The following is a 25479-nucleotide window of genomic DNA, read 5'->3' as shown; positions in this document are numbered from 1 at the left end:
ACAAAAGCCTCCATTGGTAATGCAAAAGAAAAAGTCCTTGCTCCAAGATTACTTCAAATGGAACCACTTGTGCTTCTTCATGCTCATAAGTGCTCCTCTTTGGGGTTTTCTTGTCAGCAACTTGTTCACGAATAGGAACTGTACGGCCAATATCAGGACTCCTGTGCCAAATGTAAGTCAAAAGTAGAGCTCAACCACAGCCATGATCTGTCTGCATTTTATAGAAAGTGCTTCATAGTTGGGGTGTTGTTCTGGCTTCACTATTTAGCATTGCACAATAGAATATATCAGCTTGTTTTCTCAGTAATATCACTCTGTCTCTAGACACTGACTCTTGGGCAGTGATGCTGGCTTTAAAATCGAAATACAAGAATTGTTTCTTTTTCAGTAATAAACTAAACTGAACTTTTACTTTGATCAATGTCCATGATATTGTATGGCTCTTGGCTCCATAAACACTGTTGTTGATGGCTTGCATGTAAATTGACACTCGTTGAAAAAAGAGGGTGGGACCATGGCACACATTGGTTTGCAGTTTACAGTCAACTCAAGACAGTTCTAGGTTCCGCCGAGATTTGAACTCGAATCACTGGATTCAAAGCCCGGAGTGCTAACTATTACACCATGGAACCATACAATGCAATACCGCCATGTAGGGTTGAATTTGATGAGGGTTGGTGATCAATCTGATATGATATATCACATGCAGTGTTTTTGATGTAGGGGAACCACAGGAAGTTCTTTTCGCATTAGGCAAGTCCAAATTCTGTCTACATGCCGGCATGAGTCATTAAAATTGTATGGTCTAGTATTGTGTTTAATGTCTTACAATAATTACATAGTAATACAACCGCCTGAACAGGGACTTGAACCCTGGACCCTCAGATTAAAAGTCTGATGCTCTACCGACTGAGCTATCCAGGCTCTGAGTGAGACAGAGCCAAATGGAGCCTGGATCATTTCATAGCTGTGCATAACCTTTTTTGGGAACAGTGTTCTTTTAGCAGCAAATAAACTGGATCCAGAGTCTGACTCCCATGAGGCCTTGCATCTTTACAATGTCAATGACAATGTAATCCTTCAATGGGTACCAAAGACAGTTGCAAAAATGATTTTGAAGTTTCACAATGATTCAACTTGTTTGGCTGATCACTGGCTATGTATTTTATGTCTCTTGTTGGTCTGCATCGATAACTTTGTTGACGGCTTGTATGTAAATTGACTACACATTGAAGGCCCATTTGCAGAATGGCCATTACCACAGTCGTTGAAACCCTGAAAAGAAGGTGGGGCTATGGCATACGGTACTTATACTGGTCACATACCTTAGCCAGCACAACTCACCAGAGACGGCCAAGAAGACATCGGAAGAAGATCTGGAGTACAGCAGCCACTTTGATAGGAATATCTGGATTCAGTGGAGTTCAACAGGAGCATTGACTTGTTTTTTTCAGTAAGTTCTACTTGTTGTGACCACCATTTAAGACATTGTGAAGCAAACACATTAAGACGACCTCAACTTGAGCCACTGTTGGCTTCTGCAATCATAAGTGCTTCTCTTTGGGGTTGTCTTGGTTGTGACTTTGGCCTCAATAACTGCAAGTATCTCAAGTTTTGAAAAATACCATGAAGTTTTCACTCTACCTGGTCATTCACATTACCCTGGCACAAGCACTGACTTGACTTTTGAATGCAGTAAGTGCTACTTGTTGGGGTAGTGTTGATGTCTTTGTCTGCATGCACTTTGAAATTACGTTCTGGAAAAGTTTGTTTAAACACCAGTTTCAGAGAGTCATTCTTATTTCCCTAACATGAGCATTGACTTGTCAATGAAATTCAGTAAGTGCTTTTTGTTGGGGGGCAGTTCCATATGACAAAAGCCTCCATTGGTAATGCAAAAGAAAAAGTCCTTGCTCCAAGATTACTTCAAATGGAACCACTTGTGCTTCTTCATGCTCATAAGTGCTCCTCTTTGGGGTTTTCTTGTCAGCAACTTGTTCACGAATAGGAACTGTACGGCCAATATCAGGACTCCTGTGCCAAATGTAAGTCAAAAGTAGAGCTCAACCACAGCCATGATCTGTCTGCATTTTATAGAAAGTGCTTCATAGTTGGGGTGTTGTTCTGGCTTCACTATTTAGCATTGCACAATAGAATATATCAGCTTGTTTTCTCAGTAATATCACTCTGTCTCTAGACACTGACTCTTGGGCAGTGATGCTGGCTTTAAAATCGAAATACAAGAATTGTTTCTTTTTCAGTAATAAACTAAACTGAACTTTTACTTTGATCAATGTCCATGATATTGTATGGCTCTTGGCTCCATAAACACTGTTGTTGATGGCTTGCATGTAAATTGACACTCGTTGAAAAAAGAGGGTGGGACCATGGCACACATTGGTTTGCAGTCAACTCAAGACAGTTCTAGGTTCCACCGAAATTTGAACTCGGATCACTGGATTCAAAGCCCAGAGTGCTAACCATTACACCATGGAACCATACAATGCAATACCGCCATGTAGGATTGAATTTGATGAGGGTTGGTGATCAATCTGATATGATATATCACATGCAGTGTTTTTGATGTAGGGGAACCACGGGAAGTTCTTTTCGCATTAGGCAAGTCCAAATTCTGTCTACATGCCGGCATGAGTCATTAAAATTGTATGGTATTGTATTGTGTTTAATATCTTACAATAATTACATAATAATACAACCGCCTGAACAGGGACTTGAACCCTGGACCCTCAGATTAAAAGTCTGATGCTCTACCGACTGAGCTATCCAGGCTCTGAGTGAGACAGAGCCAAATGGAGCCTGGATCATTTCATAGCTGTGCATAACCTTTTTTGGGAACAGTGTTCTTTTAGCAGCAAATAAACTGGATCCAGAGTCTGACTCCCATGAGGCCTTGCATCTTTACAATGTCAATGACAATGTAATCCTTCAATGGGTACCAAAGACAGTTGCAAAAATGATTTTGAAGTTTCACAATGATTCAACTTGTTTGGCTGATCACTGGCTATGTATTTGATGTCTCTTGTTGGTCTGCATCGATAACTTTGTTGACGGCTTGTATGTAAATTGACTACACATTGAAGGCCCATTTGCAGAATGGCCATTACCACAGTCGTTGAAACCCTGAAAAGAAGGTGGGGCTATGGCATACGGTACTTATACTGGTCACATACCTTAGCCAGCACAACTCACCAGAGACGGCCAAGAAGACATCGGAAGAAGATCTGGAGTACAGCAGCCACTTTGATAGGAATATCTGGATTCAGTGGAGTTCAACAGGAGCATTGACTTGTTTTTTTTCAGTAAGTTCTACTTGTTGTGACCACCATTTAAGACATTGTGAAGCAAACACATTAAGACGACCTCAACTTGAGCCACTGTTGGCTTCTGCAATCATAAGTGCTTCTCTTTGGGGTTGTCTTGGTTGTGACTTTGGCCTCAATAACTGCAAGTATCTCAAGTTTTGAAAAATACCATGAAGTTTTCACTCTACCTGGTCATTCACATTACCCTGGCACAAGCACTGACTTGACTTTTGAATGCAGTAAGTGCTACTTGTTGGGGTAGTGTTGATGTCTTTGTCTGCATGCACTTTGAAATTACGTTCTGGAAAAGTTTGTTTAAACACCAGTTTCAGAGAGTCATTCTTATTTCCCTAACATGAGCATTGACTTGTCAATGAGATTCAGTAAGTGCTTTTTGTTGGGGGGCAGTTCCATATGACAAAAGCCTCCATTGGTAATGCAAAAGAAAAAGTCCTTGCTCCAAGATTACTTCAAATGGAACCACTTGTGCTTCTTCATGCTCATAAGTGCTCCTCTTTGGGGTTTTCTTGTCAGCAACTTGTTCACGAATAGGAACTGTACGGCCAATATCAGGACTCCTGTGCCAAATGTAAGTCAAAAGTAGAGCTCAACCACAGCCATGATCTGTCTGCATTTTATAGAAAGTGCTTCATAGTTGGGGTGTTGTTCTGGCTTCACTATTTAGCATTGCACAATAGAATATATCAGCTTGTTTTCTCAGTAATATCACTCTGTCTCTAGACACTGACTCTTGGGCAGTGATGCTGGCTTTAAAATCGAAATACAAGAATTGTTTCTTTTTCAGTAATAAACTAAACTGAACTTTTACTTTGATCAATGTCCATGATATTGTATGGCTCTTGGCTCCATAAACACTGTTGTTGATGGCTTGCATGTAAATTGACACTCGTTGAAAAAAGAGGGTGGGACCATGGCACACATTGGTTTGCAGTTTACAGTCAACTCAAGACAGTTCTAGGTTCCGCCGAGATTTGAACTCGAATCACTGGATTCAAAGCCCGGAGTGCTAACTATTACACCATGGAACCATACAATGCAATACCGCCATGTAGGGTTGAATTTGATGAGGGTTGGTGATCAATCTGATATGATATATCACATGCAGTGTTTTTGATGTAGGGGAACCACAGGAAGTTCTTTTCGCATTAGGCAAGTCCAAATTCTGTCTACATGCCGGCATGAGTCATTAAAATTGTATGGTCTAGTATTGTGTTTAATGTCTTACAATAATTACATAGTAATACAACCGCCTGAACAGGGACTTGAACCCTGGACCCTCAGATTAAAAGTCTGATGCTCTACCGACTGAGCTATCCAGGCTCTGAGTGAGACAGAGCCAAATGGAGCCTGGATCATTTCATAGCTGTGCATAACCTTTTTTGGGAACAGTGTTCTTTTAGCAGCAAATAAACTGGATCCAGAGTCTGACTCCCATGAGGCCTTGCATCTTTACAATGTCAATGACAATGTAATCCTTCAATGGGTACCAAAGACAGTTGCAAAAATGATTTTGAAGTTTCACAATGATTCAACTTGTTTGGCTGATCACTGGCTATGTATTTTATGTCTCTTGTTGGTCTGCATCGATAACTTTGTTGACGGCTTGTATGTAAATTGACTACACATTGAAGGCCCATTTGCAGAATGGCCATTACCACAGTCGTTGAAACCCTGAAAAGAAGGTGGGGCTATGGCATACGGTACTTATACTGGTCACATACCTTAGCCAGCACAACTCACCAGAGACGGCCAAGAAGACATCGGAAGAAGATCTGGAGTACAGCAGCCACTTTGATAGGAATATCTGGATTCAGTGGAGTTCAACAGGAGCATTGACTTGTTTTTTTCAGTAAGTTCTACTTGTTGTGACCACCATTTAAGACATTGTGAAGCAAACACATTAAGACGACCTCAACTTGAGCCACTGTTGGCTTCTGCAATCATAAGTGCTTCTCTTTGGGGTTGTCTTGGTTGTGACTTTGGCCTCAATAACTGCAAGTATCTCAAGTTTTGAAAAATACCATGAAGTTTTCACTCTACCTGGTCATTCACATTACCCTGGCACAAGCACTGACTTGACTTTTGAATGCAGTAAGTGCTACTTGTTGGGGTAGTGTTGATGTCTTTGTCTGCATGCACTTTGAAATTACGTTCTGGAAAAGTTTGTTTAAACACCAGTTTCAGAGAGTCATTCTTATTTCCCTAACATGAGCATTGACTTGTCAATGAAATTCAGTAAGTGCTTTTTGTTGGGGGGCAGTTCCATATGACAAAAGCCTCCATTGGTAATGCAAAAGAAAAAGTCCTTGCTCCAAGATTACTTCAAATGGAACCACTTGTGCTTCTTCATGCTCATAAGTGCTCCTCTTTGGGGTTTTCTTGTCAGCAACTTGTTCACGAATAGGAACTGTACGGCCAATATCAGGACTCCTGTGCCAAATGTAAGTCAAAAGTAGAGCTCAACCACAGCCATGATCTGTCTGCATTTTATAGAAAGTGCTTCATAGTTGGGGTGTTGTTCTGGCTTCACTATTTAGCATTGCACAATAGAATATATCAGCTTGTTTTCTCAGTAATATCACTCTGTCTCTAGACACTGACTCTTGGGCAGTGATGCTGGCTTTAAAATCGAAATACAAGAATTGTTTCTTTTTCAGTAATAAACTAAACTGAACTTTTACTTTGATCAATGTCCATGATATTGTATGGCTCTTGGCTCCATAAACACTGTTGTTGATGGCTTGCATGTAAATTGACACTCGTTGAAAAAAGAGGGTGGGACCATGGCACACATTGGTTTGCAGTTTACAGTCAACTCAAGACAGTTCTAGGTTCCACCGAGATTTGAACTCGAATCACTGGATTCAAAGCCCAGAGTGCTAACCATTACACCATGGAACCATACAATGCAATACCGCCATGTAGGGTTGAATTTGATGAGGGTTGGTGATCAATCTGATATGATATATCACATGCAGTGTTTTTGATGTAGGGGAACCACAGGAAGTTCTTTTCGCATTAGGCAAGTCCAAATTCTGTCTACATGCCGGCATGAGTCATTAAAATTGTATGGTCTAGTATTGTGTTTAATGTCTTACAATAATTACATAGTAATACAACCACCTGAACAGGGACTTGAACCCTGGACCCTCAGATTAAAAGTCTGATGCTCTACCGACTGAGCTATCCAGGCTCTGAGTGAGACAGAGCCAAATGGAGCCTGGATCATTTCATAGCTGTGCATAACCTTTTTTGGGAACAGTGTTCTTTTAGCAGCAAATAAACTGGATCCAGAGTCTGACTCCCATGAGGCCTTGCATCTTTACAATGTCAATGACAATGTAATCCTTCAATGGGTACCAAAGACAGTTGCAAAAATGATTTTGAAGTTTCACAATGATTCAACTTGTTTGGCTGATCACTGGCTATGTATTTTATGTCTCTTGTTGGTCTGCATCGATAACTTTGTTGACGGCTTGTATGTAAATTGACTACACATTGAAGGCCCATTTGCAGAATGGCCATTACCACAGTCGTTGAAACCCTGAAAAGAAGGTGGGGCTATGGCATACGGTACTTATACTGGTCACATACCTTAGCCAGCACAACTCACCAGAGACGGCCAAGAAGACATCGGAAGAAGATCTGGAGTACAGCAGCCACTTTGATAGGAATATCTGGATTCAGTGGAGTTCAACAGGAGCATTGACTTGTTTTTTTCAGTAAGTTCTACTTGTTGTGACCACCATTTAAGACATTGTGAAGCAAACACATTAAGACGACCTCAACTTGAGCCACTGTTGGCTTCTGCAATCATAAGTGCTTCTCTTTGGGGTTGTCTTGGTTGTGACTTTGGCCTCAATAACTGCAAGTATCTCAAGTTTTGAAAAATACCATGAAGTTTTCACTCTACCTGGTCATTCACATTACCCTGGCACAAGCACTGACTTGACTTTTGAATGCAGTAAGTGCTACTTGTTGGGGTAGTGTTGATGTCTTTGTCTGCATGCACTTTGAAATTACGTTCTGGAAAAGTTTGTTTAAACACCAGTTTCAGAGAGTCATTCTTATTTCCCTAACATGAGCATTGACTTGTCAATGAAATTCAGTAAGTGCTTTTTGTTGGGGGGCAGTTCCATATGACAAAAGCCTCCATTGGTAATGCAAAAGAAAAAGTCCTTGCTCCAAGATTACTTCAAATGGAACCACTTGTGCTTCTTCATGCTCATAAGTGCTCCTCTTTGGGGTTTTCTTGTCAGCAACTTGTTCACGAATAGGAACTGTACGGCCAATATCAGGACTCCTGTGCCAAATGTAAGTCAAAAGTAGAGCTCAACCACAGCCATGATCTGTCTGCATTTTATAGAAAGTGCTTCATAGTTGGGGTGTTGTTCTGGCTTCACTATTTAGCATTGCACAATAGAATATATCAGCTTGTTTTCTCAGTAATATCACTCTGTCTCTAGACACTGACTCTTGGGCAGTGATGCTGGCTTTAAAATCGAAATACAAGAATTGTTTCTTTTTCAGTAATAAACTAAACTGAACTTTTACTTTGATCAATGTCCATGATATTGTATGGCTCTTGGCTCCATAAACACTGTTGTTGATGGCTTGCATGTAAATTGACACTCGTTGAAAAAAGAGGGTGGGACCATGGCACACATTGGTTTGCAGTTTACAGTCAACTCAAGACAGTTCTAGGTTCCACCGAGATTTGAACTCGAATCACTGGATTCAAAGCCCGGAGTGCTAACCATTACACCATGGAACCATACAATGCAATACCGCCATGTAGGGTTGAATTTGATGAGGGTTGGTGATCAATCTGATATGATATATCACATGCAGTGTTTTTGATGTAGGGGAACCACAGGAAGTTCTTTTCGCATTAGGCAAGTCCAAATTCTGTCTACATGCCGGCATGAGTCATTAAAATTGTATGGTCTAGTATTGTGTTTAATGTCTTACAATAATTACATAGTAATACAACCACCTGAACAGGGACTTGAACCCTGGACCCTCAGATTAAAAGTCTGATGCTCTACCGACTGAGCTATCCAGGCTCTGAGTGAGACAGAGCCAAATGGAGCCTGGATCATTTCATAGCTGTGCATAACCTTTTTTGGGAACAGTGTTCTTTTAGCAGCAAATAAACTGGATCCAGAGTCTGACTCCCATGAGGCCTTGCATCTTTACAATGTCAATGACAATGTAATCCTTCAATGGGTACCAAAGACAGTTGCAAAAATGATTTTGAAGTTTCACAATGATTCAACTTGTTTGGCTGATCACTGGCTATGTATTTTATGTCTCTTGTTGGTCTGCATCGATAACTTTGTTGACGGCTTGTATGTAAATTGACTACACATTGAAGGCCCATTTGCAGAATGGCCATTACCACAGTCGTTGAAACCCTGAAAAGAAGGTGGGGCTATGGCATACGGTACTTATACTGGTCACATACCTTAGCCAGCACAACTCACCAGAGACGGCCAAGAAGACATCGGAAGAAGATCTGGAGTACAGCAGCCACTTTGATAGGAATATCTGGATTCAGTGGAGTTCAACAGGAGCATTGACTTGTTTTTTTCAGTAAGTTCTACTTGTTGTGACCACCATTTAAGACATTGTGAAGCAAACACATTAAGACGACCTCAACTTGAGCCACTGTTGGCTTCTGCAATCATAAGTGCTTCTCTTTGGGGTTGTCTTGGTTGTGACTTTGGCCTCAATAACTGCAAGTATCTCAAGTTTTGAAAAATACCATGAAGTTTTCACTCTACCTGGTCATTCACATTACCCTGGCACAAGCACTGACTTGACTTTTGAATGCAGTAAGTGCTACTTGTTGGGGTAGTGTTGATGTCTTTGTCTGCATGCACTTTGAAATTACGTTCTGGAAAAGTTTGTTTAAACACCAGTTTCAGAGAGTCATTCTTATTTCCCTAACATGAGCATTGACTTGTCAATGAGATTCAGTAAGTGCTTTTTGTTGGGGGGCAGTTCCATATGACAAAAGCCTCCATTGGTAATGCAAAAGAAAAAGTCCTTGCTCCAAGATTACTTCAAATGGAACCACTTGTGCTTCTTCATGCTCATAAGTGCTCCTCTTTGGGGTTTTCTTGTCAGCAACTTGTTCACGAATAGGAACTGTACGGCCAATATCAGGACTCCTGTGCCAAATGTAAGTCAAAAGTAGAGCTCAACCACAGCCATGATCTGTCTGCATTTTATAGAAAGTGCTTCATAGTTGGGGTGTTGTTCTGGCTTCACTATTTAGCATTGCACAATAGAATATATCAGCTTGTTTTCTCAGTAATATCACTCTGTCTCTAGACACTGACTCTTGGGCAGTGATGCTGGCTTTAAAATCGAAATACAAGAATTGTTTCTTTTTCAGTAATAAACTAAACTGAACTTTTACTTTGATCAATGTCCATGATATTGTATGGCTCTTGGCTCCATAAACACTGTTGTTGATGGCTTGCATGTAAATTGACACTCGTTGAAAAAAGAGGGTGGGACCATGGCACACATTGGTTTGCAGTTTACAGTCAACTCAAGACAGTTCTAGGTTCCGCCGAGATTTGAACTCGAATCACTGGATTCAAAGCCCGGAGTGCTAACTATTACACCATGGAACCATACAATGCAATACCGCCATGTAGGGTTGAATTTGATGAGGGTTGGTGATCAATCTGATATGATATATCACATGCAGTGTTTTTGATGTAGGGGAACCACAGGAAGTTCTTTTCGCATTAGGCAAGTCCAAATTCTGTCTACATGCCGGCATGAGTCATTAAAATTGTATGGTCTAGTATTGTGTTTAATGTCTTACAATAATTACATAGTAATACAACCGCCTGAACAGGGACTTGAACCCTGGACCCTCAGATTAAAAGTCTGATGCTCTACCGACTGAGCTATCCAGGCTCTGAGTGAGACAGAGCCAAATGGAGCCTGGATCATTTCATAGCTGTGCATAACCTTTTTTGGGAACAGTGTTCTTTTAGCAGCAAATAAACTGGATCCAGAGTCTGACTCCCATGAGGCCTTGCATCTTTACAATGTCAATGACAATGTAATCCTTCAATGGGTACCAAAGACAGTTGCAAAAATGATTTTGAAGTTTCACAATGATTCAACTTGTTTGGCTGATCACTGGCTATGTATTTTATGTCTCTTGTTGGTCTGCATCGATAACTTTGTTGACGGCTTGTATGTAAATTGACTACACATTGAAGGCCCATTTGCAGAATGGCCATTACCACAGTCGTTGAAACCCTGAAAAGAAGGTGGGGCTATGGCATACGGTACTTATACTGGTCACATACCTTAGCCAGCACAACTCACCAGAGACGGCCAAGAAGACATCGGAAGAAGATCTGGAGTACAGCAGCCACTTTGATAGGAATATCTGGATTCAGTGGAGTTCAACAGGAGCATTGACTTGTTTTTTTCAGTAAGTTCTACTTGTTGTGACCACCATTTAAGACATTGTGAAGCAAACACATTAAGACGACCTCAACTTGAGCCACTGTTGGCTTCTGCAATCATAAGTGCTTCTCTTTGGGGTTGTCTTGGTTGTGACTTTGGCCTCAATAACTGCAAGTATCTCAAGTTTTGAAAAATACCATGAAGTTTTCACTCTACCTGGTCATTCACATTACCCTGGCACAAGCACTGACTTGACTTTTGAATGCAGTAAGTGCTACTTGTTGGGGTAGTGTTGATGTCTTTGTCTGCATGCACTTTGAAATTACGTTCTGGAAAAGTTTGTTTAAACACCAGTTTCAGAGAGTCATTCTTATTTCCCTAACATGAGCATTGACTTGTCAATGAAATTCAGTAAGTGCTTTTTGTTGGGGGGCAGTTCCATATGACAAAAGCCTCCATTGGTAATGCAAAAGAAAAAGTCCTTGCTCCAAGATTACTTCAAATGGAACCACTTGTGCTTCTTCATGCTCATAAGTGCTCCTCTTTGGGGTTTTCTTGTCAGCAACTTGTTCACGAATAGGAACTGTACGGCCAATATCAGGACTCCTGTGCCAAATGTAAGTCAAAAGTAGAGCTCAACCACAGCCATGATCTGTCTGCATTTTATAGAAAGTGCTTCATAGTTGGGGTGTTGTTCTGGCTTCACTATTTAGCATTGCACAATAGAATATATCAGCTTGTTTTCTCAGTAATATCACTCTGTCTCTAGACACTGACTCTTGGGCAGTGATGCTGGCTTTAAAATCGAAATACAAGAATTGTTTCTTTTTCAGTAATAAACTAAACTGAACTTTTACTTTGATCAATGTCCATGATATTGTATGGCTCTTGGCTCCATAAACACTGTTGTTGATGGCTTGCATGTAAATTGACACTCGTTGAAAAAAGAGGGTGGGACCATGGCACACATTGGTTTGCAGTTTACAGTCAACTCAAGACAGTTCTAGGTTCCACCGAGATTTGAACTCGAATCACTGGATTCAAAGCCCAGAGTGCTAACCATTACACCATGGAACCATACAATGCAATACCGCCATGTAGGGTTGAATTTGATGAGGGTTGGTGATCAATCTGATATGATATATCACATGCAGTGTTTTTGATGTAGGGGAACCACAGGAAGTTCTTTTCGCATTAGGCAAGTCCAAATTCTGTCTACATGCCGGCATGAGTCATTAAAATTGTATGGTCTAGTATTGTGTTTAATGTCTTACAATAATTACATAGTAATACAACCACCTGAACAGGGACTTGAACCCTGGACCCTCAGATTAAAAGTCTGATGCTCTACCGACTGAGCTATCCAGGCTCTGAGTGAGACAGAGCCAAATGGAGCCTGGATCATTTCATAGCTGTGCATAACCTTTTTTGGGAACAGTGTTCTTTTAGCAGCAAATAAACTGGATCCAGAGTCTGACTCCCATGAGGCCTTGCATCTTTACAATGTCAATGACAATGTAATCCTTCAATGGGTACCAAAGACAGTTGCAAAAATGATTTTGAAGTTTCACAATGATTCAACTTGTTTGGCTGATCACTGGCTATGTATTTTATGTCTCTTGTTGGTCTGCATCGATAACTTTGTTGACGGCTTGTATGTAAATTGACTACACATTGAAGGCCCATTTGCAGAATGGCCATTACCACAGTCGTTGAAACCCTGAAAAGAAGGTGGGGCTATGGCATACGGTACTTATACTGGTCACATACCTTAGCCAGCACAACTCACCAGAGACGGCCAAGAAGACATCGGAAGAAGATCTGGAGTACAGCAGCCACTTTGATAGGAATATCTGGATTCAGTGGAGTTCAACAGGAGCATTGACTTGTTTTTTTCAGTAAGTTCTACTTGTTGTGACCACCATTTAAGACATTGTGAAGCAAACACATTAAGACGACCTCAACTTGAGCCACTGTTGGCTTCTGCAATCATAAGTGCTTCTCTTTGGGGTTGTCTTGGTTGTGACTTTGGCCTCAATAACTGCAAGTATCTCAAGTTTTGAAAAATACCATGAAGTTTTCACTCTACCTGGTCATTCACATTACCCTGGCACAAGCACTGACTTGACTTTTGAATGCAGTAAGTGCTACTTGTTGGGGTAGTGTTGATGTCTTTGTCTGCATGCACTTTGAAATTACGTTCTGGAAAAGTTTGTTTAAACACCAGTTTCAGAGAGTCATTCTTATTTCCCTAACATGAGCATTGACTTGTCAATGAAATTCAGTAAGTGCTTTTTGTTGGGGGGCAGTTCCATATGACAAAAGCCTCCATTGGTAATGCAAAAGAAAAAGTCCTTGCTCCAAGATTACTTCAAATGGAACCACTTGTGCTTCTTCATGCTCATAAGTGCTCCTCTTTGGGGTTTTCTTGTCAGCAACTTGTTCACGAATAGGAACTGTACGGCCAATATCAGGACTCCTGTGCCAAATGTAAGTCAAAAGTAGAGCTCAACCACAGCCATGATCTGTCTGCATTTTATAGAAAGTGCTTCATAGTTGGGGTGTTGTTCTGGCTTCACTATTTAGCATTGCACAATAGAATATATCAGCTTGTTTTCTCAGTAATATCACTCTGTCTCTAGACACTGACTCTTGGGCAGTGATGCTGGCTTTAAAATCGAAATACAAGAATTGTTTCTTTTTCAGTAATAAACTAAACTGAACTTTTACTTTGATCAATGTCCATGATATTGTATGGCTCTTGGCTCCATAAACACTGTTGTTGATGGCTTGCATGTAAATTGACACTCGTTGAAAAAAGAGGGTGGGACCATGGCACACATTGGTTTGCAGTTTACAGTCAACTCAAGACAGTTCTAGGTTCCACCGAGATTTGAACTCGAATCACTGGATTCAAAGCCCGGAGTGCTAACCATTACACCATGGAACCATACAATGCAATACCGCCATGTAGGGTTGAATTTGATGAGGGTTGGTGATCAATCTGATATGATATATCACATGCAGTGTTTTTGATGTAGGGGAACCACAGGAAGTTCTTTTCGCATTAGGCAAGTCCAAATTCTGTCTACATGCCGGCATGAGTCATTAAAATTGTATGGTCTAGTATTGTGTTTAATGTCTTACAATAATTACATAGTAATACAACCACCTGAACAGGGACTTGAACCCTGGACCCTCAGATTAAAAGTCTGATGCTCTACCGACTGAGCTATCCAGGCTCTGAGTGAGACAGAGCCAAATGGAGCCTGGATCATTTCATAGCTGTGCATAACCTTTTTTGGGAACAGTGTTCTTTTAGCAGCAAATAAACTGGATCCAGAGTCTGACTCCCATGAGGCCTTGCATCTTTACAATGTCAATGACAATGTAATCCTTCAATGGGTACCAAAGACAGTTGCAAAAATGATTTTGAAGTTTCACAATGATTCAACTTGTTTGGCTGATCACTGGCTATGTATTTTATGTCTCTTGTTGGTCTGCATCGATAACTTTGTTGACGGCTTGTATGTAAATTGACTACACATTGAAGGCCCATTTGCAGAATGGCCATTACCACAGTCGTTGAAACCCTGAAAAGAAGGTGGGGCTATGGCATACGGTACTTATACTGGTCACATACCTTAGCCAGCACAACTCACCAGAGACGGCCAAGAAGACATCGGAAGAAGATCTGGAGTACAGCAGCCACTTTGATAGGAATATCTGGATTCAGTGGAGTTCAACAGGAGCATTGACTTGTTTTTTTCAGTAAGTTCTACTTGTTGTGACCACCATTTAAGACATTGTGAAGCAAACACATTAAGACGACCTCAACTTGAGCCACTGTTGGCTTCTGCAATCATAAGTGCTTCTCTTTGGGGTTGTCTTGGTTGTGACTTTGGCCTCAATAACTGCAAGTATCTCAAGTTTTGAAAAATACCATGAAGTTTTCACTCTACCTGGTCATTCACATTACCCTGGCACAAGCACTGACTTGACTTTTGAATGCAGTAAGTGCTACTTGTTGGGGTAGTGTTGATGTCTTTGTCTGCATGCACTTTGAAATTACGTTCTGGAAAAGTTTGTTTAAACACCAGTTTCAGAGAGTCATTCTTATTTCCCTAACATGAGCATTGACTTGTCAATGAAATTCAGTAAGTGCTTTTTGTTGGGGGGCAGTTCCATATGACAAAAGCCTCCATTGGTAATGCAAAAGAAAAAGTCCTTGCTCCAAGATTACTTCAAATGGAACCACTTGTGCTTCTTCATGCTCATAAGTGCTCCTCTTTGGGGTTTTCTTGTCAGCAACTTGTTCACGAATAGGAACTGTACGGCCAATATCAGGACTCCTGTGCCAAATGTAAGTCAAAAGTAGAGCTCAACCACAGCCATGATCTGTCTGCATTTTATAGAAAGTGCTTCATAGTTGGGGTGTTGTTCTGGCTTCACTATTTAGCATTGCACAATAGAATATATCAGCTTGTTTTCTCAGTAATATCACTCTGTCTCTAGACACTGACTCTTGGGCAGTGATGCTGGCTTTAAAATCGAAATACAAGAATTGTTTCTTTTTCAGTAATAAACTAAACTGAACTTTTACTTTGATCAATGTCCATGATATTGTATGGCTCTTGGCTCCATAAACACTGTTGTTGATGGCTTGCATGTAAATTGACACTCGTTGAAAAAAGAGGGTGGGACCATGGCACACATTGGTTTGCAGTTTACAGTCAACTCAAGACAGTTCTAGGTTCCACCGAGATTTGAACTCGAATCACTGGATTCAAAGCCCGGAGTGCTAACCATTAGACCATGGAACCATACAATGCAATACCGCCATGTAGGGTTGAATTTGATGAGGGTTGGTGATCAATCTGATATGATATATCACATGCAGTGTTTTTGATGTAGGGGAACCACAGGAAGTTCTTTTCGCATTAGGCAAGTCCAAATTCTGTCTACATGCCGGCATGAGTCATTAAAATTGTATGGTCTAGTATTGTGTTTAATGTCTTACAATAATTACATAGTAATACAACCACCTGAACAGGGACTTGAACCCTGGACCCTCAGATTAAAAGTCTGATGCTCTACCGACTGAGCTATCCAGGCTCTGAGTGAGACAGAGCCAAATGGAGCCTGGATCATTTCATAGCTGTGCATAACCTTTTTTGGGAACAGTGTTCTTTTAGCAGCAAATAAACTGGATCCAGAGTCTGACTCCCATGAGGCCTTGCATCTTTACAATGTCAATGACAATGTAATCCTTCAATGGGTACCAAAGACAGTTGCAAAAATGATTTTGAAGTTTCACAATGATTCAACTTGTTTGGCTGATCACTGGCTATGTATTTTATGTCTCTTGTTGGTCTGCATCGATAACTTTGTTGACGGCTTGTATGTAAATTGACTACACATTGAAGGCCCATTTGCAGAATGGCCATTACCACAGTCGTTGAAACCCTGAAAAGAAGGTGGGGCTATGGCATACGGTACTTATACTGGTCACATACCTTAGCCAGCACAACTCACCAGAGACGGCCAAGAAGACATCGGAAGAAGATCTGGAGTACAGCAGCCACTTTGATAGGAATATCTGGATTCAGTGGAGTTCAACAGGAGCATTGACTTGTTTTTTTCAGTAAGTTCTACTTGTTGTGACCACCATTTAAGACATTGTGAAGCAAACACATTAAGACGACCTCAACTTGAGCCACTGTTGGCTTCTGCAATCATAAGTGCTTCTCTTTGGGGTTGTCTTGGTTGTGACTTTGGCCTCAATAACTGCAAGTATCTCAAGTTTTGAAAAATACCATGAAGTTTTCACTCTACCTGGTCATTCACATTACCCTGGCACAAGCACTGACTTGACTTTTGAATGCAGTAAGTGCTACTTGTTGGGGTAGTGTTGATGTCTTTGTCTGCATGCACTTTGAAATTACGTTCTGGAAAAGTTTGTTTAAACACCAGTTTCAGAGAGTCATTCTTATTTCCCTAACATGAGCATTGACTTGTCAATGAAATTCAGTAAGTGCTTTTTGTTGGGGGGCAGTTCCATATGACAAAAGCCTCCATTGGTAATGCAAAAGAAAAAGTCCTTGCTCCAAGATTACTTCAAATGGAACCACTTGTGCTTCTTCATGCTCATAAGTGCTCCTCTTTGGGGTTTTCTTGTCAGCAACTTGTTCACGAATAGGAACTGTACGGCCAATATCAGGACTCCTGTGCCAAATGTAAGTCAAAAGTAGAGCTCAACCACAGCCATGATCTGTCTGCATTTTATAGAAAGTGCTTCATAGTTGGGGTGTTGTTCTGGCTTCACTATTTAGCATTGCACAATAGAATATATCAGCTTGTTTTCTCAGTAATATCACTCTGTCTCTAGACACTGACTCTTGGGCAGTGATGCTGGCTTTAAAATCGAAATACAAGAATTGTTTCTTTTTCAGTAATAAACTAAACTGAACTTTTACTTTGATCAATGTCCATGATATTGTATGGCTCTTGGCTGCATAAACACTGTTGTTGACGGCTTGTATGTAAATTGACTACACATTGAAGGCCCATTTGCAGAATGGCCATTACCACAGTCGTTGAAACCCTGAAAAGAAGGTGGGGCTATGGCATACAGTACTTATACTGGTCACATACCTTAGCCAGCACAACTCACCAGAGACGGCCAAGAAGACATCGGAAGAAGATCTGGAGTACAGCAGCCACTTTGATAGGAATATCTGGATTCAGTGGAGTTCAACAGGAGCATTGACTTGTTTTTTTCAGTAAGTTCTACTTGTTGTGACCACCATTTAAGACATTGTGAAGCAAACACATTAAGACGACCTCAACTTGAGCCACTGTTGGCTTCTGCAATCATAAGTGCTTCTCTTTGGGGTTGTCTTGGTTGTGACTTTGGCCTCAATAACTGCAAGTATCTCAAGTTTTGAAAAATACCATGAAGTTTTCACTCTACCTGGTCATTCACATTACCCTGGCACAAGCACTGACTTGACTTTTGAATGCAGTAAGTGCTACTTGTTGGGGTAGTGTTGATGTCTTTGTCTGCATGCACTTTGAAATTACGTTCTGGAAAAGTTTGTTTAAACACCAGTTTCAGAGAGTCATTCTTATTTCCCTAACATGAGCATTGACTTGGCAATGAAATTCAGTAAGTGCTTTTTGTTGGGGGGCAGTTCCATATGACAAAAGCCTCCATTGGTAATGCAAAAGAAAAAGTCCTTGCTCCAAGATTACTTCAAATGGAACCACTTGTGCTTCTTCATGCTCATAAGTGCTCCTCTTTGGGGTTTTCTTGTCAGCAACTTGTTCACGAATAGGAACTGTACGGCCAATATCAGGACTCCTGTGCCAAATGTAAGTCAAAAGTAGAGCTCAACCACAGCCATGATCTGTCTGCATTTTATAGAAAGTGCTTCATAGTTGGGGTGTTGTTCTGGCTTCACTATTTAGCATTGCACAATAGAATATATCAGCTTGTTTTCTCAGTAATATCACTCTGTCTCTAGACACTGACTCTTGGGCAGTGATGCTGGCTTTAAAATCGAAATACAAGAATTGTTTCTTTTTCAGTAATAAACTAAACTGAACTTTTACTTTGATCAATGTCCATGATATTGTATGGCTCTTGGCTCCATAAACACTGTTGTTGATGGCTTGCATGTAAATTGACACTCGTTGAAAAAAGAGGGTGGGACCATGGCACACATTGGTTTGCAGTTTACAGTCAACTCAAGACAGTTCTAGGTTCCACCGAGATTTGAACTCGAATCACTGGATTCAAAGCCCGGAGTGCTAACCATTAGACCATGGAACCATACAATGCAATACCGCCATGTAGGGTTGAATTTGATGAGGGTTGGTGATCAATCTGATATGATATATCACATGCAGTGTTTTTGATGTAGGGGAACCACAGGAAGTTCTTTTCGCATTAGGCAAGTCCAAATTCTGTCTACATGCCGGCATGAGTCATTAAAATTGTATGGTCTAGTATTGTGTTTAATGTCTTACAATAATTACATAGTAATACAACCACCTGAACAGGGACTTGAACCCTGGACCCTCAGATTAAAAGTCTGATGCTCTACCGACTGAGCTATCCAGGCTCTGAGTGAGACAGAGCCAAATGGAGCCTGGATCATTTCATAGCTGTGCATAACCTTTTTTGGGAACAGTGTTCTTTTAGCAGCAAATAAACTGGATCCAGAGTCTGACTCCCATGAGGCCTTGCATCTTTACAATGTCAATGACAATGTAATCCTTCAATGGGTACCAAAGACAGTTGCAAAAATGATTTTGAAGTTTCACAATGATTCAACTTGTTTGGCTGATCACTGGCTATGTATTTTATGTCTCTTGTTGGTCTGCATCGATAACTTTGTTGACGGCTTGTATGTAAATTGACTACACATTGAAGGCCCATTTGCAGAATGGCCATTACCACAGTCGTTGAAACCCTGAAAAGAAGGTGGGGCTATGGCATACGGTACTTATACTGGTCACATACCTTAGCCAGCACAACTCACCAGAGACGGCCAAGAAGACATCGGAAGAAGATCTGGAGTACAGCAGCCACTTTGATAGGAATATCTGGATTCAGTGGAGTTCAACAGGAGCATTGACTTGTTTTTTTCAGTAAGTTCTACTTGTTGTGACCACCATTTAAGACATTGTGAAGCAAACACATTAAGACGACCTCAACTTGAGCCACTGTTGGCTTCTGCAATCATAAGTGCTTCTCTTTGGGGTTGTCTTGGTTGTGACTTTGGCCTCAATAACTGCAAGTATCTCAAGTTTTGAAAAATACCATGAAGTTTTCACTCTACCTGGTCATTCACATTACCCTGGCACAAGCACTGACTTGACTTTTGAATGCAGTAAGTGCTACTTGTTGGGGTAGTGTTGATGTCTTTGTCTGCATGCACTTTGAAATTACGTTCTGGAAAAGTTTGTTTAAACACCAGTTTCAGAGAGTCATTCTTATTTCCCTAACATGAGCATTGACTTGTCAATGAAATTCAGTAAGTGCTTTTTGTTGGGGGGCAGTTCCATATGACAAAAGCCTCCATTGGTGATGCAAAAGAAAAAGTCCTTGCTCCAAGATTACTTCAAATGGAACCACTTGTGCTTCTTCATGCTCATAAGTGCTCCTCTTTGGGGTTTTCTTGTCAGCAACTTGTTCACGAATAGGAACTGTACGGCCAATATCAGGACTCCTGTGCCAAATGTAAGTCAAAAGTAGAGCTCAACCACAGCCATGATCTGTCTGCATTTTATAGAAAGTGCTTCATAGTTGGGGTGTTGTTCTGGCTTCACTATTTAGCATTGCACAATAGAATATATCAGCTTGTTTTCTCAGTAATATCACTCTGTCTCTAGACACTGACTCTTGGGCAGTGATGCTGGCTTTAAAATCGAAATACAAGAATTGTTTCTTTTTCAGTAATAAACTAAACTGAACTTTTACTTTGATCAATGTCCATGATATTGTATGGCTCTTGGCTCCATAAACACTGTTGTTGATGGCTTGCATGTAAATTGACACTCGTTGAAAAAAGAGGGTGGGACCATGGCACACATTGGTTTGCAGTTTACAGTCAACTCAAGACAGTTCTAGGTTCCACCGAGATTTGAACTCTGGATTCAAAGCCCAGAGTGCTAACCATTACACCATGGAACCATACAATGCAATACCGCCATGTAGGGTTGAATTTGATGAGGGTTGGTGATCAATCTGATATGATATATCACATGCAGTGTTTTTGATGTAGGGGAACCACAGGAAGTTCTTTTCGCATTAGGCAAGTCCAAATTCTGTCTACATGCCGGCATGAGTCATTACAATTGTATGGTCTAGTATTGTGTTTAATGTCTTACAATAATTACATAGTAATACAACCACCTGAACAGGGACTTGAACCCTGGACCCTCAGATTAAAAGTCTGATGCTCTACCGACTGAGCTATCCAGGCTCTGAGTGAGACAGAGCCAAATGGAGCCTGGATCATTTCATAGCTGTGCATAACCTTTTTTGGGAACAGTGTTCTTTTAGCAGCAAATAAACTGGATCCAGAGTCTGACTCCCATGAGGCCTTGCATCTTTACAATGTCAATGACAATGTAATCCTTCAATGGGTACCAAAGACAGTTGCAAAAATGATTTTGAAGTTTCACAATGATTCAACTTGTTTGGCTGATCACTGGCTATGTATTTGATGTCTCTTGTTGGTCTGCATCGATAACTTTGTTGACGGCTTGTATGTAAATTGACTACACATTGAAGGCCCATTTGCAGAATGGCCATTACCACAGTCGTTGAAACCCTGAAAAGAAGGTGGGGCTATGGCATACAGTACTTATACTGGTCACATACCTTAGCCAGCACAACTCACCAGAGACGGCCAAGAAGACATCGGAAGAAGATCTGGAGTACAGCAGCCACTTTGATAGGAATATCTGGATTCAGTGGAGTTCAACAGGAGCATTGACTTGTTTTTTTCAGTAAGTTCTACTTGTTGTGACCACCATTTAAGACATTGTGAAGCAAACACATTAAGACGACCTCAACTTGAGCCACTGTTGGCTTCTGCAATCATAAGTGCTTCTCTTTGGGGTTGTCTTGGTTGTGACTTTGGCCTCAATAACTGCAAGTATCTCAAGTTTTGAAAAATACCATGAAGTTTTCACTCTACCTGGTCATTCACATTACCCTGGCACAAGCACTGACTTGACTTTTGAATGCAGTAAGTGCTACTTGTTGGGGTAGTGTTGATGTCTTTGTCTGCATGCACTTTGAAATTACGTTCTGGAAAAGTTTGTTTAAACACCAGTTTCAGAGAGTCATTCTTATTTCCCTAACATGAGCATTGACTTGGCAATGAAATTCAGTAAGTGCTTTTTGTTGGGGGGCAGTTCCATATGACAAAAGCCTCCATTGGTAATGCAAAAGAAAAAGTCCTTGCTCCAAGATTACTTCAAATGGAACCACTTGTGCTTCTTCATGCTCATAAGTGCTCCTCTTTGGGGTTTTCTTGTCAGCAACTTGTTCACGAATAGGAACTGTACGGCCAATATCAGGACTCCTGTGCCAAATGTAAGTCAAAAGTAGAGCTCAACCACAGCCATGATCTGTCTGCATTTTATAGAAAGTGCTTCATAGTTGGGGTGTTGTTCTGGCTTCACTATTTAGCATTGCACAATAGAATATATCAGCTTGTTTTCTCAGTAATATCACTCTGTCTCTAGACACTGACTCTTGGGCAGTGATGCTGGCTTTAAAATCGAAATACAAGAATTGTTTCTTTTTCAGTAATAAACTAAACTGAACTTTTACTTTGATCAATGTCCATGATATTGTATGGCTCTTGGCTCCATAAACACTGTTGTTGATGGCTTGCATGTAAATTGACACTCGTTGAAAAAAGAGGGTGGGACCATGGCACACATTGGTTTGCAGTTTACAGTCAACTCAAGACAGTTCTAGGTTCCACCGAGATTTGAACTCGAATCACTGGATTCAAAGCCCGGAGTGCTAACCATTAGACCATGGAACCATACAATGCAATACCGCCATGTAGGGTTGAATTTGATGAGGGTTGGTGATCAATCTGATATGATATATCACATGCAGTGTTTTTGATGTAGGGGAACCACAGGAAGTTCTTTTCGCATTAGGCAAGTCCAAATTCTGTCTACATGCCGGCATGAGTCATTAAAATTGTATGGTCTAGTATTGTGTTTAATGTCTTACAATAATTACATAGTAATACAACCACCTGAACAGGGACTTGAACCCTGGACCCTCAGATTAAAAGTCTGATGCTCTACCGACTGAGCTATCCAGGCTCTGAGTGAGACAGAGCCAAATGGAGCCTGGATCATTTCATAGCTGTGCATAACCTTTTTTGGGAACAGTGTTCTTTTAGCAGCAAATAAACTGGATCCAGAGTCTGACTCCCATGAGGCCTTGCATCTTTACAATGTCAATGACAATGTAATCCTTCAATGGGTACCAAAGACAGTTGCAAAAATGATTTTGAAGTTTCACAATGATTCAACTTGTTTGGCTGATCACTGGCTATGTATTTTATGTCTCTTGTTGGTCTGCATCGATAACTTTGTTGACGGCTTGTATGTAAATTGACTACACATTGAAGGCCCATTTGCAGAATGGCCATTACCACAGTCGTTGAAACCCTGAAAAGAAGGTGGGGCTATGGCATACGGTACTTATACTGGTCACATACCTTAGCCAGCACAACTCACCAGAGACGGCCAAGAAGACATCGGAAGAAGATCTGGAGTACAGCAGCCACTTTGATAGGAATATCTGGATTCAGTGGAGTTCAACAGGAGCATTGACTTGTTTTTTTCAGTAAGTTCTACTTGTTGTGACCACCATTTAAGACATTGTGAAGCAAACACATTAAGACGACCTCAACTTGAGCCACTGTTGGCTTCTGCAATCATAAGTGCTTCTCTTTGGGGTTGTCTTGGTTGTGACTTTGGCCTCAATAACTGCAAGTATCTCAAGTTTTGAAAAATACCATGAAGTTTTCACTCTACCTGGTCATTCACATTACCCTGGCACAAGCACTGACTTGACTTTTGAATGCAGTAAGTGCTACTTGTTGGGGTAGTGTTGATGTCTTTGTCTGCATGCACTTTGAAATTACGTTCTGGAAAAGTTTGTTTAAACACCAGTTTCAGAGAGTCATTCTTATTTCCCTAACATGAGCATTGACTTGTCAATGAAATTCAGTAAGTGCTTTTTGTTGGGGGGCAGTTCCATATGACAAAAGCCTCCATTGGTAATGCAAAAGAAAAAGTCCTTGCTCCAAGATTACTTCAAATGGAACCACTTGTGCTTCTTCATGCTCATAAGTGCTCCTCTTTGGGGTTTTCTTGTCAGCAACTTGTTCACGAATAGGAACTGTACGGCCAATATCAGGACTCCTGTGCCAAATGTAAGTCAAAAGTAGAGCTCAACCACAGCCATGATCTGTCTGCATTTTATAGAAAGTGCTTCATAGTTGGGGTGTTGTTCTGGCTTCACTATTTAGCATTGCACAATAGAATATATCAGCTTGTTTTCTCAGTAATATCACTCTGTCTCTAGACACTGACTCTTGGGCAGTGATGCTGGCTTTAAAATCGAAATACAAGAATTGTTTCTTTTTCAGTAATAAACTAAACTGAACTTTTACTTTGATCAATGTCCATGATATTGTATGGCTCTTGGCTGCATAAACACTGTTGTTGACGGCTTGTATGTAAATTGACTACACATTGAAGGCCCATTTGCAGAATGGCCATTACCACAGTCGTTGAAACCCTGAAAAGAAGGTGGGGCTATGGCATACAGTACTTATACTGGTCACATACCTTAGCCAGCACAACTCACCAGAGACGGCCAAGAAGACATCGGAAGAAGATCTGGAGTACAGCAGCCACTTTGATAGGAATATCTGGATTCAGTGGAGTTCAACAGGAGCATTGACTTGTTTTTTTCAGTAAGTTCTACTTGTTGTGACCACCATTTAAGACATTGTGAAGCAAACACATTAAGACAACCTCAAATTGAGCCACTGTTGGCTTCTGCAATCATAAGTGCTTCTCTTTGGGGTTGTCTTGGTTGTGACTTTGGCCTCAATAACTGCAAGTATCTCAAGTTTTGAAAAATACCATGAAGTTTTCACTCTACCTGGTCATTCACATTACCCTGGCACAAGCACTGACTTGACTTTTGAATGCAGTAAGTGCTACTTGTTGGGGTAGTGTTGATGTCTTTGTCTGCATGCACTTTGAAATTACGTTCTGGAAAAGTTTGTTTAAACACCAGTTTCAGAGAGTCATTCTTATTTCCCTAACATGAGCATTGACTTGGCAATGAAATTCAGTAAGTGCTTTTTGTTGGGGGGCAGTTCCATATGACAAAAGCCTCCATTGGTAATGCAAAAGAAAAAGTCCTTGCTCCAAGATTACTTCAAATGGAACCACTTGTGCTTCTTCATGCTCATAAGTGCTCCTCTTTGGGGTTTTCTTGTCAGCAACTTGTTCACGAATAGGAACTGTACGGCCGATATCAGGACTCCTGTGCCAAATGTAAGTCAAAAGTAGAGCTCAACCACAGCCATGATCTGTCTGCATTTTATAGAAAGTGCTTCATAGTTGGGGTGTTGTTCTGGCTTCACTATTTAGCATTGCACAATAGAATATATCAGCTTGTTTTCTCAGTAATATCACTCTGTCTCTAGACACTGACTCTTGGGCAGTGATGCTGGCTTTAAAATCGAAATACAAGAATTGTTTCTTTTTCAGTAATAAACTAAACTGAACTTTTACTTTGATCAATGTCCATGATATTGTATGGCTCTTGGCTCCATAAACACTGTTGTTGATGGCTTGCATGTAAATTGACACTCGTTGAAAAAAGAGGGTGGGACCATGGCACACATTGGTTTGCAGTTTACAGTCAACTCAAGACAGTTCTAGGTTCCACCGAGATTTGAACTCGAATCACTGGTTTCAAAGCCCAGAGTGCTAACCATTACACCATGCAACCATACAATGCAATACCGCCATGTAGGGTTGAATTTGATGAGGGTTGGTGATCAATCTGATATGATATATCACATGCAGTGTTTTTGATGTAGGGGAACCACAGGAAGTT

At 40.8% G+C, this 25479-nt stretch overlaps 15 non-coding genes across 15 annotated transcripts; all 15 read right to left on the bottom strand.

Moving 5' to 3' along the window:
- Nucleotides 1-851: 851 nt before the first annotated feature.
- Nucleotides 852-924, bottom strand: trnak-uuu (transfer RNA lysine (anticodon UUU)). Its single transcript has one exon. It is a non-coding gene; the product is annotated as a tRNA-Lys (tRNA).
- A 1502-nt stretch (nt 925-2426) lies between these two features.
- Nucleotides 2427-2498, bottom strand: trnaq-uug (transfer RNA glutamine (anticodon UUG)). Its single transcript has one exon. It is a non-coding gene; the product is annotated as a tRNA-Gln (tRNA).
- A 219-nt stretch (nt 2499-2717) lies between these two features.
- On the bottom strand, nt 2718-2790 carry trnak-uuu (transfer RNA lysine (anticodon UUU)). Its single transcript has one exon. It is a non-coding gene; the product is annotated as a tRNA-Lys (tRNA).
- A 1801-nt stretch (nt 2791-4591) lies between these two features.
- On the bottom strand, nt 4592-4664 carry trnak-uuu (transfer RNA lysine (anticodon UUU)). Its single transcript has one exon. It is a non-coding gene; the product is annotated as a tRNA-Lys (tRNA).
- A 1509-nt stretch (nt 4665-6173) lies between these two features.
- On the bottom strand, nt 6174-6245 carry trnaq-uug (transfer RNA glutamine (anticodon UUG)). The gene has a single exon. It is a non-coding gene; the product is annotated as a tRNA-Gln (tRNA).
- A 219-nt stretch (nt 6246-6464) lies between these two features.
- trnak-uuu (transfer RNA lysine (anticodon UUU)) lies at nt 6465-6537 on the bottom strand. The gene has a single exon. It is a non-coding gene; the product is annotated as a tRNA-Lys (tRNA).
- Nucleotides 6538-8337: 1800 nt separating this feature from the next.
- trnak-uuu (transfer RNA lysine (anticodon UUU)) lies at nt 8338-8410 on the bottom strand. Its single transcript has one exon. It is a non-coding gene; the product is annotated as a tRNA-Lys (tRNA).
- Nucleotides 8411-10210: 1800 nt separating this feature from the next.
- On the bottom strand, nt 10211-10283 carry trnak-uuu (transfer RNA lysine (anticodon UUU)). The gene has a single exon. It is a non-coding gene; the product is annotated as a tRNA-Lys (tRNA).
- Nucleotides 10284-11792: 1509 nt separating this feature from the next.
- On the bottom strand, nt 11793-11864 carry trnaq-uug (transfer RNA glutamine (anticodon UUG)). Its single transcript has one exon. It is a non-coding gene; the product is annotated as a tRNA-Gln (tRNA).
- A 219-nt stretch (nt 11865-12083) lies between these two features.
- trnak-uuu (transfer RNA lysine (anticodon UUU)) lies at nt 12084-12156 on the bottom strand. The gene has a single exon. It is a non-coding gene; the product is annotated as a tRNA-Lys (tRNA).
- Nucleotides 12157-13956: 1800 nt separating this feature from the next.
- Nucleotides 13957-14029, bottom strand: trnak-uuu (transfer RNA lysine (anticodon UUU)). The gene has a single exon. It is a non-coding gene; the product is annotated as a tRNA-Lys (tRNA).
- Nucleotides 14030-15829: 1800 nt separating this feature from the next.
- trnak-uuu (transfer RNA lysine (anticodon UUU)) lies at nt 15830-15902 on the bottom strand. The gene has a single exon. It is a non-coding gene; the product is annotated as a tRNA-Lys (tRNA).
- Nucleotides 15903-18840: 2938 nt separating this feature from the next.
- Nucleotides 18841-18913, bottom strand: trnak-uuu (transfer RNA lysine (anticodon UUU)). Its single transcript has one exon. It is a non-coding gene; the product is annotated as a tRNA-Lys (tRNA).
- Nucleotides 18914-20706: 1793 nt separating this feature from the next.
- Nucleotides 20707-20779, bottom strand: trnak-uuu (transfer RNA lysine (anticodon UUU)). Its single transcript has one exon. It is a non-coding gene; the product is annotated as a tRNA-Lys (tRNA).
- Nucleotides 20780-22579: 1800 nt separating this feature from the next.
- On the bottom strand, nt 22580-22652 carry trnak-uuu (transfer RNA lysine (anticodon UUU)). Its single transcript has one exon. It is a non-coding gene; the product is annotated as a tRNA-Lys (tRNA).
- Between the last annotated feature and the right edge of the window lie 2827 nt (nt 22653-25479).

The sequence above is a fragment of the Eucyclogobius newberryi genome, unplaced genomic scaffold, assembly GCF_026437365.1.
Source record: "Eucyclogobius newberryi isolate DKJ021-1_F unplaced genomic scaffold, fEucNew1.0.hap1 SCAF_87, whole genome shotgun sequence".
Lineage (NCBI taxonomy): Eukaryota > Metazoa > Chordata > Actinopteri > Gobiiformes > Gobiidae > Eucyclogobius > Eucyclogobius newberryi.
The sequence above is the reverse complement of the archived record's forward strand: the minus strand, read 5'-3'. Positions and strand labels throughout refer to the sequence as shown.